This window comes from Microcaecilia unicolor, chromosome 3 (assembly GCF_901765095.1).
Source record: "Microcaecilia unicolor chromosome 3, aMicUni1.1, whole genome shotgun sequence".
NCBI lineage: Eukaryota > Metazoa > Chordata > Amphibia > Gymnophiona > Siphonopidae > Microcaecilia > Microcaecilia unicolor.
Window position 1 is genome coordinate 115,747,542 of NC_044033.1, and position 13,799 is coordinate 115,761,340.

Here is a 13,799-nt window from a genome sequence, read left to right on the forward strand (position 1 = left end):
TATACATTTAACAAAATAAAACTTAATATGTGTTAATTCATACATTAATGCATGTTTAAATTGCAAAGGCTGTATGGTGTCAGGGTATATGACCTGCAGTTACCCCAGAGAAAAGTTCTTTGTGGCTTAAGTTTATTTACAGTTAGCATGGATGCACTTACTGATGCACCCGTGTTAATTGCAAAAGCGATATGTGTGCGTGAGTATTGTGTGCTAACCACAATGCACAGTTCATACTATGCCTATAAATATCCCTGTACCAGCCCCAAAGTGTGCAATGTTATGCCAGCATGCTAACAGTTACCATAGTCATACACCAACCGAACACTCTAATTCACTTATTAACTGCTTTTAGCACACTTTAGTACACAGGTTCCTACATTTAAGGCCGTGAGTCCCAAATCTGTCCTGGGGGAACCCCAGCCAGTCAGGTTTTCAGGATATCAACAATGAATAGTTATGAAATCGATCTGCATACATTGCATCCTTAGTAAGGAAATCATCTCATGCATGACAGGTTTGGAAACCCCTATTTAAGAAGTGCTAACAAAACCAAATACATGCTAACAAGTAACACACAGTAGTGATGGTCATTTATCACAACAGCAGTTATCCGTGCACTGAGCATCCTATAGTAATAGATACAGTAATAGACAATCAGCACCAAAATGAGCAGGAACTCACAGAACCATGTGCTGGATGCACTTCCTTCATGACAACACTCAGGTCAAGTACTTACATTAACGTAAAACAGCATTTAAGTGAAATGAAACAAGAACCAGACTAACATTATGCAGAAAATAAAGATGACAGGAAAAAAATGTATATATTTTTAAAAATCCAGTGAGTTCCTCGATTGTTTCACATTTGGTTCAAGCATTGGCATCAAACAGTAACCAACTATCCACAGGTCTTAAAACTCTGGTGTGCACACAGCCACCTGATTAGTATCTCCCTTTTTTCACAAAAATAAAAGAGTCAATCCCTTGTTATATCTTATGGGAGACAGTGGTTGTTGTACCAAGTGGGCTCATTATGCTGTATCATCCCAAAGAAATAGCATGGCAGTAGCAGGAAGAGGTTACAGGAGAGACGGTTGGAGTTTGGAAGAGGGTCAGGGGGTTCACTGCTTTCCAACTATACGTGTTTCTCGATTTGGTTTTGCCTCTTGGCTCAGCTACTAAGCCCTGACTTTCCACTCTCACTCCCAGCACAGTTCTGCCACAGGCTATTTTTTGGGGGGTGTGATCTGCGCGGCTGTGCAGGCACCAAGAATGAGGGGTGGGGGTACTGCTATAGTGGTGTGCCACCCCCATATCATGTGGGTCAGGGAAAGAGGGGTAGTGGTGGGGGGGGGGGATAATGGAAGAGAAAGAAGAGGATGTTTGTTAAAAGGAGAGAGAAAGAAGGATGTTCTACAGGAATCACCACTAATAAAGGAGAGGGTATCATGCCAAAGGTGTTGCCACTAGAGCTGTATCGAATAGCAATTTACTAATTGGCAAATATGAATAATGAAAAATATTATTCAGCCAAACATGAATAATGTGCACTGAGCTTTAACATAACAAATAAAAGAAGCAACATAAAATCATAAGTGTTTATTTCAATAGGATTTAGCACAGTGGACCCTCGGATCATTCGTATTCAAATTTAGAACACTATTTGGCTGAATACGAATAATGTATTTGAGGCACTATTCGGGGCCAAATCAAATATGAATGTTTGGTACAGCCCTAGTTACCAACAAATGAGGTACCAATTTTAATTTTTGCAGAAGGCACTAGAGTCAGTGCTATCTCAGCTCCCTAAGCCAACACTTCCTCTGTGACTGCTGGAGCTTTGGCACATGGATTAGCACATAGAGGGTTGATAGGGATGTATGCCTTTGGGTTCACCAAATTCCTAATCAGTATGTGATCTTTGGGGGTTTTCAGTCTGACAGCAGGAAGCAACACATGCGAAATGTGGCCCTAGGAGCTGTGGAGTAACTGACTGCTGAGCTTTTAAGGTTTGTGCATGCAGGTGATGAAGCAGCTCATAGTGCCTTTCTGGGTGTGAAACTGCTATTATATTTCAGTCTAAGTTCCATATATGAATGGTGTCTGGTGCTCTGGGAAGAGCGAGTAGGAATATGACCCTTGCCAGGAAGGGAGGGGATAGCACATCTGAAATGTGAGATGAATCTGCTTAGGATGTATGAGGGATAGGCGAGCCTCACTGACCAAGGTGGAGTGAGAGGGGAACCTAAATGCAGGGAGGAATTCATAGGGCCTGGGCAAGGCAGGTCAGGAGGAAGTATAGAGCAGAGAAGTATAGAATGGGTGAATGAAGTAGGTATGATGGGGGGGGGGGGGGGTGTTAAGCATCCTACCTCAAAACAAGTCAAACTGCATTCAGAGAAAGAAGTGAGGGGGAAAACTGAATAAGAAGATGAGAGGAGGAAGAAGACATGAGAGAAAGGAAAGTGTATTGCGTGCATAGGTTAGGTAGGGAAGAGGGACTATTGAGGACTGGCTAGGAGGGGGAGAATATGGGCCAGGGTGGACTGGAAGTCATAAAATAAGTGTGGTGCAGATGGGCTGCGAGTAGGATGGTAAACTGTGGCAATGAGTTGGGATTGTGGGGGGGGGGGGGGGAGGGGGGAAGAGAGAAACTGGTGAGACTTACAGTGCAACACTTATACGTTTTCCCTGTATGTGAACAACTGCTGTGCTCCTCATTTATATACTTCCTGGCTAGTTGTGTGTTCTCAGCCCACCATGCTTTAATGCCCTTTATATAGACTTGGTAATTTGTATCGAGTTGAGCACCTTCAATCATTTTGAAAAGTTGGTTCTTAGGGGAGTGAGAATGCTGCTGTAAAAGGCTAGAAGAAACAGAAAGGAGCTGTAAGGGGGAGAAGGATTGGGTGATTGGGACAGGTACTAGTAGTGGAACTATGGAGAGAAGGAGGGGGCTAGGAAGGGGTAAAGGGAATTGAAAGAGGTTACTTGTTGGGAAAGAGAACATTGCTGGAAGGAGCTGGAAGTGGCAGAATGTAGCTCTAAAGGGAAGAGAGGCTGAGTGGTGGGGGCAGAAACTGGGAATGTGGCTGCGTGCGTGAAGAAGAAACAGGTGCAAGAGTGATAGGGATTCAGGGGGAGAGAATGGGCTGTGATGGGGGGGGGGGGAAGGAGACACGATTTGGAAGAGCAGGCAGAGAGGACATGATGCAGAGAAAAAAGATGGAGTGAATCTTTGTGGAATTGGAAAAAGAGGGACAGAGGAAAGAGGTAATGATGGACGGAAGAGAGACATGAAGGTGACAAGGAAGAGAAGTGGTATGTGGAGTGACTAGAAGGAATTGAGAGGGGGGGGGAGAGAGAGAGAGTCGACTATGGAAAGTCAAACACATGAAATGAAGAGAAATGAAAGGAGAGAAGACTGGAAAAGAATTCATAAAAGACAAAGAACACAACAGAGTAAGTGTAAGAGAAGACCAAGAATAAGCAGAGACAGAATGTAAGAAAAACTATAGACACAAAAGTAAAGATTTCTGTGGTAGCTTGCCTGGGTCAAGGGTGGGAAGTAGCTGGTATTTGCCATTCTCCAACCCTATGGTCACCATGATAACCAAGTTATTTTAGTTAAGGAACATAGGGGAGCAGAGGAAGTTTTAGCAGTGCATAATACCATGGTATGAAAAAGTTCTATAATGGAGAGGACCTACAATCAAGTCTCAAATTAAGAGAAATAGAAAGGAAAATCATTTTTCTTTCTCACAAAAATAAAACAATCTGACCTGAGTGTGGGTGATATGGATGGGCCAGGCTAGACTGGAAGGGATATGACTGTGGAACAGATGGGCTGTGGGTGGGGAGTTAGAGGAGAAAGGAAATGAAACATGAGGTGGAGTTAATTGGTAGGGATCAGCTGGGGTTGGGGAAGAAGAGAGACTGGTGGGACATTCAGTGCTTCCCTAGCTCTTTTTAGCCACAAGTACTTCCAGTGTGTGCATTACCTGTTGTGCTTTATATCTAAATATGGTCTGGCCACTTCTGTCCATGACCCTGCCATACTTTATTTTCCTCGTTATAGACATGGGAATGTAGAACAACTGAGTAACCCCAATCATTTAGAAATGTTGGCTCCTATGCACAGGAAGGTTTATTGTGTGTGCCATCTATATTTCAATTTGTCTGTCGAGCACTAAAACTGAGCTTTCTCATTCATAGCTTTTTGCTGTGGAGCTCATTGACAACTGGTATAAGACAAGAATCAGATCTGATGAAGTTTCAGGAAGTCCTTAAAGACCTGGCTTTTTCAAAGTGCTTTTAACAGGAGAAGTACTGGTTTTATTATTAGAGCCCTGTTTACTAAGCTGAGCTGTAGGCGCGCTAACTTTTTAGTGCACACCAATTCTAGAGACACCCATAAGAATATATGGCTGTCTCTAGAATTAGTGTGCATTAATTTTTAGTGCGCGCTAAAAGTTACCATGCCTACAGTGCGGCTTAATAAACAGGGCACTAAGTTATTATATTATATATTTTTAACTGCTTTAATTGTTATTGTGTAACTGATTGCTATATACCACTCTGCAACTAGTAACTGGCATATAAATAAAATTAAATGAAAAAAAGGCATTTACAAGATTTATATATGTATACCCTAGACAAGGTATGCACGGGGCCTAGCTGTAAATTTACTTGAAAAAATGTAAGCAAAATAGTTGCTATATTTTTACATGAAGATGAGCGTTTCATTCCACATACACACACTACTGAATCATGACTCTGCTTGTGGCTCAATAGACTTTTGTGACTGTTATATTTCCCCTAATTCCATAAAAGTCACCATAAATTGCACATGCAAATTTGGGTGCATGTGCAATTTAATTGAACAAGCTAATTAGTGCCAATAATTTGCTTTTTAACAAAAAGGTAATTGAACTTTATGTGCATAACAAATTTTCATGCGATTTTAAACAGGACGTGGAGATGGGCGGAAAGGAGGCGTTACTAAAAACATGGTGGTATAAATGGCCACGCCTAAACTTAGGCATGGTTCCCGGGCATGTGCTATTCTATATACCACACCTAACTAAGCACTGCTTATAGAATAGCACTTTTTTCAGTGCCAATTTTGTTTTGGCGCCATATATTGAATCTAACCCATAATGCCTGTAAATAAGATTTTACTATATTTAAGGATAACTACTTGCTTTCAATTTCACACACAATTTTTGAAATTTAAAAAAGTCTTTATTAAACAGAGACAACACTGAAACCCAAAATAGATCAAATACAACAAGTCACATAACTGAAAATAAACAGCACTAGAGGTCCCAAAAGGGAACAAGTCGCAACAGCAGTTATCCAAACACAACCTAGAAACTTCCATAATGTAGTATAATTTTTAGAAAACAGAAACTCAACCCTGCCCCCCACCAAAAAAAATCACCCCATCACATTACCCCTTAAGCTTCTGCAAACAGAAATTAAAATGAACATTTTGAAGTAAACGGTTCCCAAACCTCCTCCCACTTAGACAAAGTGTTACCACTAATAGCCCTCAGTCTCTCCATTTCACAAATATACCACAACTTATTTAATCACTTTATCAAAGAAGGGACCCAAGGGGACTGCCAAGAAGCAGCCAATTTTTAAAGTCTGTTAATTCTGTAAGAAAGAAACTGAGAAGGGGAGACGTTATCAAAGAAACTGGATTAAAAAAAAAAAAGTATTGCAATCAGTTGTTCTAGAAAAAAAAAAACAGTGGCAATAAATCTATTGTCCTAACATCCCGAAAAAATGTATTCATTTCATACTTATATCCCACATTATCCAAATATAATTATTTAATTCAATGTGGCTTACAATATTGATAAGAAAAATTTGAAAGTTATACATTTGAGCAAGATTACAAATTTGTAATGCAAACAAGAATAAGCAAACATAATGAAGTTTGAACATTGAAATATGAATACAGGTAGACAGGTATGTAGAAAAAGAGTAACATATTGAAGTTTGGTCTGTGATAAGGGTTGATAAGGTTAATTATGCATGGTAGCCATTAATGTAAAGAAATGGTTTTAAGAAGTTACGGAATGTTAGATAATTAGTTATCATAGCAGAATTACATAAATTTAACCAATCCAAAAAGTTATTGTTTGGATCCTATATAACAAATAATTGTATACTGGGATCTCTGAAAAGAACCTTTAGGGTGCCTGTTTTACGAGTGTTATATAGTCAGAAAAAGTAATCTGCAGATTTAGCGATATTAGATGCATTGTAGCATTCCCCACCCTGAACCCATACTCTCTGGAATGCCCTTGCTAAATGCAGGTAAAATATAAATGTTATGGAATACATATAAAGGTCTACTGAGAATTGCTCTATCCAATAGGCAATTTTCAGAATTAAAACAGTCATCAGACCAGAATAAGAGACTGCTGCACCATCAAGGTGAATGGGGATCTCAGATCTTCTGCTCATTTCTTCGACAGATTAGTTTTAAGAGCCAAGTTTAAGGAATCAGGGGCCTGTTTGCTAAACTTCAGTAAACTCAGAGAAGCAATTGCCATGCTTTAGTTGCAAAAATGAATGCATCATAACTGCAAAGAACCCCCTTATTCTATAATTACGAGTATAACTAAACATCATGCCTCCCATGCATCCCGATCTGCCCATGACCCTACTACTACTACTACTTAACATTTCTAGAGCGCTACTAGGGTTACGCAGCGCTGTACAATTTAACAAAGAGAGACAGTCCCTGCTCAAAGAGCTTACAATCTAATAGACAAGTGAACGGTCGGTCCGATAGGGGCAGTCAAATTGGGGCAGTCTGGATTCACTGAACGGTAAGGGTTAGGTGCCGAACGCAGCATTGAAGAGGTGGGCTTTAAGCAAAGACTTGAAGATGGGCAGGGAGGGGGCTTGGCGTAAGGGTTCAGGAAGGTTGTTCCAAGCATAGGGTGAGGCGAGGCAGAATGAGCGGAGCCTGGAGTTGGCGGTGGTGGAGAAGGGTACTGAGAGGAGGGATTTATCCTGTGAACGGAGGTTACGGGCGGGAACGTAAGGGGAGATGAGGGTAGAGAGGTAGTGAGGGGCAGCAGACTGAGTGCATTTGTAGGTAAGAAGGAGAAGCTTGAATTGAATGCGGTATCTGATCGGAAGCCAGTGAAGTGACCTGAGGAGAGGGGTGATATGAGTATATCGGTTCTGGCGGAATATGAGACGTGCAGCAGAGTTCTGAACAGACTGAAGGGGGGATAGATGGCTAAGTGGGAGGCCGGTGAGGAGTAAGTTGCAGTAGTCCAGGCGAGAGGTAATGAGAGCGTGGACGAGAGTTCGGGTGGTGTGTTCAGAGAGGAAAGGGCGAATTTTGCTGATGTTAAAGAGGAAGAAGCGACAGGTCTTGGCTATCTGCTGGATATGCGCAGAGAAGGAAAGAGAGGAGTCAAAGATGACTCCGAGGTTGCGGGCAGATGAGACGGGGAGGATGAGGGTGTTATCAACTGAGATAGAAAGTGGAGGAAGAGGAGAAGTGGGTTTTGGTGGAAAGACGATAAGCTCGGTCTTGGACATGTTCAGTTTCAGGTGGCGGTTGGACATCCAGGCAGCAATGTCGGATAAGCAGGCCGATACCTTTGCCTGGGTCTCCGCGGTGATGTCTGGTGTGGAGAGATACAGTTGGGTGTCATCAGCATAGAGATGATACTGGAAACCATGAGATGAGATCAGGGAGCCCAGGGAAGAGGTGTAGATTGAGAAGAGAAGGGGTCCAAGGACCGATCCCTGGGGAACACCAACAGATAAGGGGATGGGGGTGGAGGAAGATCCATGAGAGTGAACTTTGAAGGTGCGGTGGGAGAGATAGGAGGAGAACCAGGAGAGGACAGAGCCCTGGAACCCAAATGAGGACAGTGTGGCAAGAAGTAAGTCATGATTGACAGTGTCAAAAGCGGCGGATAGATCCAGGAGGATGAGGATGGAGTAGTGGCCTCTGGATTTGGCAAGGAACAGGTCATTACAGACTTTAGAAAGTGCTGTTTCTGTCGAGTGAAGAGGGCGAAAACCGGATTGAAGCGGATCAAGGATGGCATGAGAGGAGAGAAAATCAAGGCAGCGGCTGTGGACTGCGCGCTCAAGTGTCTTGGAGAGGAAGGGTAGGAGGGAGATGGGGCGGTAGTTGGAGGGACAGGTAGGGTCTAGTGATGGTTTTTTGAGGAGTGGCGTAACTACAGCATGCTTGAAGGTGTCGGGGACAGTTGCAGTGGAGAGAGAGAGGTTGAGGATATGACAGATGGAGGGGGTGATAGTAGGAGAGATGGTGTTAAGTAAGTTGGTGGGGATGGGATCAGAGGAACAAGTGGTGCATTTTGAGGAGGAAAGAAGGCGGGCGGTTTCCTCCTCGGAGATATCAGGAAAGGAGGAGAAGGAGGTCTGGGTTGGTTGGTTGAGGGAGAGGGTTGAAGGGTGAAGAGGAGGAGGTGGCTTGGTAGTGAACTCAAGGTTGATCTTTTGCACCTTGTCGCGGAAGTAGTCAGCCAGTGATTGAGGAGAGAGTGACGGGGGGGTGGGAGCGGAGGGCACTTTGAGGAGGGAGTTAAGGGTGGCGAAGAGACGACGAGGGTTAGAGCTGAGAGAATTAGTCAATTGGGTGTAATAGTCCTGTTTGGCAAGGAATAGTGAGGACTGGAAGGAGGATAGCATGAATTTGTAGTGAAGGAAATCTGAATGGGTGCGAGATTTCCTCCAGAGGCGTTCAGCAGATCGGGCGCAGGAGCGAAGGTAACGGATGCAAGGGGTCAGCCAGGGCTGGGGATTAGTACGCCTTGTGGGACGGGAGGTGGATGGTGCAAGGGTGTCCAGAGCAGAGGAGAGAGTGGCATTGTAAGCGGAGACAGCCTCGTCAACAGACTCGGAGGACATGATGGAGGGGAGGAGATTAGAAATACTAGATGATAAGGTGGGAGGGTCAATAATCTGGAGATTCCTGGAAGTAGTGGTTAATGTTGGGCGGGGCTGAGGGGGAGGGTGAAGAAGTGTGAAGGTGATCAGGTGATGATCAGAGACAGGAAGAGCTGAGGTGTGGAAATTGGAGGGTGAGCCGGAAGAGGAGAGGACGAGGTCAAGGCAATGGCCATCACGGTGAGTAGGGGTGGTGGAACAAAGCTGGAGGTTGAAGGAGGATGTTAGAGTGAGGAACTGAGAAGCGTGAGAGTTGGACAGGTCATCAACGTGTATGTTGAAGTCTCCGAGAATGAGGGATGGAGATGAGGGTTCAAGAAAAACAGAAAGCCAGGCATCGAAGTCGGTGAGGAAGGAAGGGAGGGATTTATCAGGGGGGCGGTAAATGACTGCCACTCTGAGTGGCAACGGGTAGAATAGACGGATGGAGTGGACTTCAAAGGATGAGAAGCAGTGAGACTGTGGTAGGAGGAGGGGTTGGAAGCTACAGGAGGGCGAGAGTAGTAACCCGACGCCTCCTCCACGGCCAACTAGGCGGGGAGTATGGGAGAAGAGATAGCCTCCATGGCATAGAGCCGCAACTGAGGCAGAGTCGTCAGGGGAGAGCCAGGTTTCAGTTAGGGCAAGCAGGTGAAGGGAATGAGAGATGAAGAGATCGTGGGTGAAGGGAAGTTTGTTGCAGACCGAGTGGGCATTCCACAGTGCACATGAGAAGGGGAGGGAAGAGGGGGGGAGGAGGGGAATAGATATGAGATTGGAGACATCCCGGAAACGTTTGCATGGATAGGACGAAGACAGGTGTGGGGGACCTGGATTGGGATTGATGTCTCCTGCGGATAGCAGGAGGAGGAGCAAGAGAGTGCGGAGGAGGGTGGGGGAGGTAGGGCGACGAAGGCGACGAAGACGGGATGCGCTTAGGAGGAATGGGGATGGGTTAATGGCAGGAAGGAAGTGTTGAAGGTTGAGAGCTAGGAAGGAGGAGGGGGACAGGAGAGATGGTGAGGTGGTGAGGGACGGGGGTGAGTAGGGTATTGCAGTAGTGAGCAAGATGGGAGAGGACATGGGTGGGCAGTGAGTTCCAGTGGTAGACAGCGGTAGGGGGAGGGGAAAAAGATTAGGAAGGGACAGGGCAAGGAAGAGAATGTGTAAAGGGGCCATAAGTAGTAACTGAGGTGTTATGGGTATATATGTAGTGACTGAGGTGTTAAGTGATAGATAGAACGGCAGAGCTGGATTAGAGGCTTAAAACTGGAATGGTAGGCAGCAGGCAGGTAGGCACTGCCCAGTAAGAACAAGTCACACCCACTATGTTTGAAAAATGTGGGAGGAAAGGAGGTGAAGAGCCTGAACACAGAGACAGAGCAGTTATCTGCAGGCAGATTAGGTTGCTTGGGAGGGTATATAAGAACTATCACCCTAGGGGTGGGTGGGTAGAGGGGTGGGTGGGAGGGATCTAAGTCTAAAATGTACAGACAGAGCTGCAGCACAGCCAGTTAATCTGTAAAAAAGATGGATTTCTCAAGAAAAACTGGTATAGAAGGCTGCCCCTCTAACAGAGAATCAGGTCACACCCACTAAGTTTGAATTTGTGGGGGAGATTCAGAGACAGAGCTGCTAAGTCTAAAATGTACAGACAGAGCTGCAGCACAGCCAGTTAATCTGTAAAAAAGATGGATTTCTCAAGAAAAACTGGTATAGAAGGCTGCCCCTCTAACAGAGAATCAGGTCACACCCACTAAGTTTGAATTTGTGGGGGAGATTCAGAGACAGAGCTGCTAAGTCTAAAATGTACAGACAGAGCTGCAGCACAGCCAGTTAATCTGTAAAAAGATGGATTTCTCAAGAAAAACTGGTATAGAAGGCTGCCCCTCTAACAGAGAATCAGGTCACACCCACTAAGTTTGAATTTGTGGGGGAGATTCAGAGACAGAGCTGCTAAGTCTAAAATGTACAGACAGAGCTGCAGCACAGCCAGTTAATCTGTAAAAAAGATGGATTTCTCAAGAAAAACTGGTATAGAAGGCTGCCCCTCTAACAGAGAATCAGGTCACACCCACTAAGTTTGAATTTGTGGGGGAGATTCAGAGACAGAGCTGCTAAGTCTAAAATGTACAGACAGAGCTGCAGCACAGCCAGTTAATCTGTAAAAAAGATGGATTTCTCAAGAAAAACTGGTATAGAAGGCTGCCCCTCTAACAGAGAATCAGGTCACACCCACTAAGTTTGAATTTGTGGGGGAGATTCAGAGACAGAGCTGCTAAGTCTAAAATGTACAGACAGAGCTGCAGCACAGCCAGTTAATCTGTAAAAAAGATGGATTTCTCAAGAAAAACTGGTATAGAAGGCTGCCCCTCTAACAGAGAATCAGGTCACACCCACTAAGTTTGAATTTGTGGGGGAGATTCAGAGACAGAGCTGCTAAGTCTAAAATGTACAGACAGAGCTGCAGCACAGCCAGTTAATCTGTAAAAAAGATGGATTTCTCAAGAAAAACTGGTATAGAAGGCTGCCCCTCTAACAGAGAATCAGGTCACACCCACTAAGTTTGAATTTGTGGGGGAGATTCAGAGACAGAGCTGCTAAGTCTAAAATGTACAGACAGAGCTGCAGCACAGCCAGTTAATCTGTAAAAAAGATGGATTTCTCAAGAAAAACTGGTATAGAAGGCTGCCCCTCTAACAGAGAATCAGGTCACACCCACTAAGTTTGAATTTGTGGGGGAGATTCAGAGACAGAGCTGCTAAGTCTAAAATGTACAGACAGAGCTGCAGCACAGCCACTTCTGCACCCATAAGAACATAAGAGTAGCCATACTGGGTCAGACCAATGGTCTATCTAGCCCAGTATCCTGTTTTCCAAACAGTGGCCAAGCCAGGTCACAAATACCTGGCAGAAACCCAAATCATGGCAACACTCCATACTAGAAATCCCAGGGCAAGCAGTTGCTTCCCGTGTGTCTCAATAGCAGACTATGGACTTTTCCTCCAGATACGCTAACCGCTGTTACCACCTCCTCTGGCAATGAGATCCAGAGCTTAACTATTCGTTGAATGAAAACATTTCCTCCTATTTGTTTTAAAAGTATTTCCATGTAACTTCCTCGAGTGTCCCCTAGTCTTTGTACTTTTGGGACAAATAAAAAATCTTTTCCAACTTGTACCAAAATTTACATGTTAACTGAATCTAATTAGTGCCAATAACTGCTTGTTAAAAAAGCCAAGTATTAGTGCTAATTAAATTATTCAATTAAAATGCTTTTAATAGAATTAAGAGGAAGGAGGACAATTTTATGAAAGCCCATTTCCATCAGTAAAGGACTGTTCTAGACAGCAAGAGGACGAAGGAACAAGGAATACTAGGGTTAAGATAATCATGAAGAATGAAGAACAATAAAAATAGCAAGGATAATGTGGAGCTACAGCTGGATGATTGGCAGACGGTGGTGAGTGAGGCTTTGGATGGGTTAGCTCCAAGTAATTGGTTAAAGCTAGATCAAGGTAATAAATCACAGGTATCCCACAGCCCTGAGGGGTCTGAAACAAGAAGTACATTGCCTTGGGTGGTGCTGGAGGAAATCTGGCTTGGAGCAAGATAAAGTCTGGCAGAGAGAATCAAGTTCCTACTTAGCCAACATTCAAAAAGTGAATAAAAATGCATTGTCTGAGATCACTGAAAAGGGAAAAAAAAACAAGACAGAAGAAATATGTAGAACTGTTAGGAATCTTTTGGTTCAGAGTAGCTGGGTTAAAAAGAGTGAGGAGGAAAGGGTGAATGCTGTGTCAGCAGATTTTTAGGTTAAGATGGTTTAAAGAAACTACACTAGGGGGTCCTTTTACTAAGCCTTGGTAAAAGGTGGCCTGTGGTAGTGTAGGTGCGGGTTATGGGCGCGCGCAGAATTTTCAGTGCGCCTGTAAAAAAGGCCTCTTCCCCCCCCCCCCCCCCCGAAAATGGATGTGCGGCAAAATCAAAATTGCCGCGCATCCATTTTGGGTCTCAGACCTTACCGCCAGCCATAGACCTAGCGGTAAAGAATTTGTGCGGTAATGACCTGTACACGTACGCTACACGCATCAGAAAAATATTTTTCTAGACATGCAAAAATTAAATTATCACAGGAGCCACACGGTAGTCAGGCAGTAAGCCCATTTTGGCACGTATTGGGCGCGCGTAAACGCTTACGCGGCTTAGTAAAAGGGCACCTAAGATTTAGAACCAGTCTGAGTGAAATGGAAACATCTGAAAAGTTCCTCAATACTGGAGGAATTCTATCCAATATCATTAGATAAGGTTAAATGATTAATAGGACCCCTTGAAATTCATAGAGATGAGAGTTAGGGGGTAAATACTGCCCTGTTCCTATCAGCTAGACAATTCTCTTCATTAATTTAAGTTGGGGGCCCACTATGAATCTAAGCAAGCTGAAAGAGAGGTACCAAATATGCTACCAAGCTGGGCCACAACACTGCTGGCCAGCATATGTCAAAAATATTTAGTCAACCTTCAAACAGTTCATTGGGGGGAGTATCCTACATAAGAATAGCCAGACTGGTCAGACCAATGGTTCATCTAGCCCAGTATCCTCTTTCCAACAGAGGCCAATCTAAGTCACAAGCACCTGTAGAAACCCAAATAGTAGCAACATTCTGTGCTACCACTCTCAGTGCAAGCAGTGGTTTCTCCTATGTCTATCTCAATAGCAGACTATGAACCTTTCCTCCAGGAACTTGTCCAAACCTTTTTTTAAACCCAGATACACTAACCGCTGTTACTACATCCGCCAGCAGAGTTCCACAGCTTAACTATTCTTTGAGTGAAAAAATATTTCCTCGTTTGTTT

The 13,799-nt window shown here is 44.1% G+C and overlaps 1 protein-coding gene across 1 annotated transcript in view; it reads right to left on the reverse strand.

Annotated features, from left to right (window-relative positions):
- Positions 1-13,799, reverse strand: part of TMX4 (thioredoxin related transmembrane protein 4) — a 110,532-nt gene that overhangs the window by 18,741 nt on the left and 77,992 nt on the right. The window lies entirely within an intron of this gene.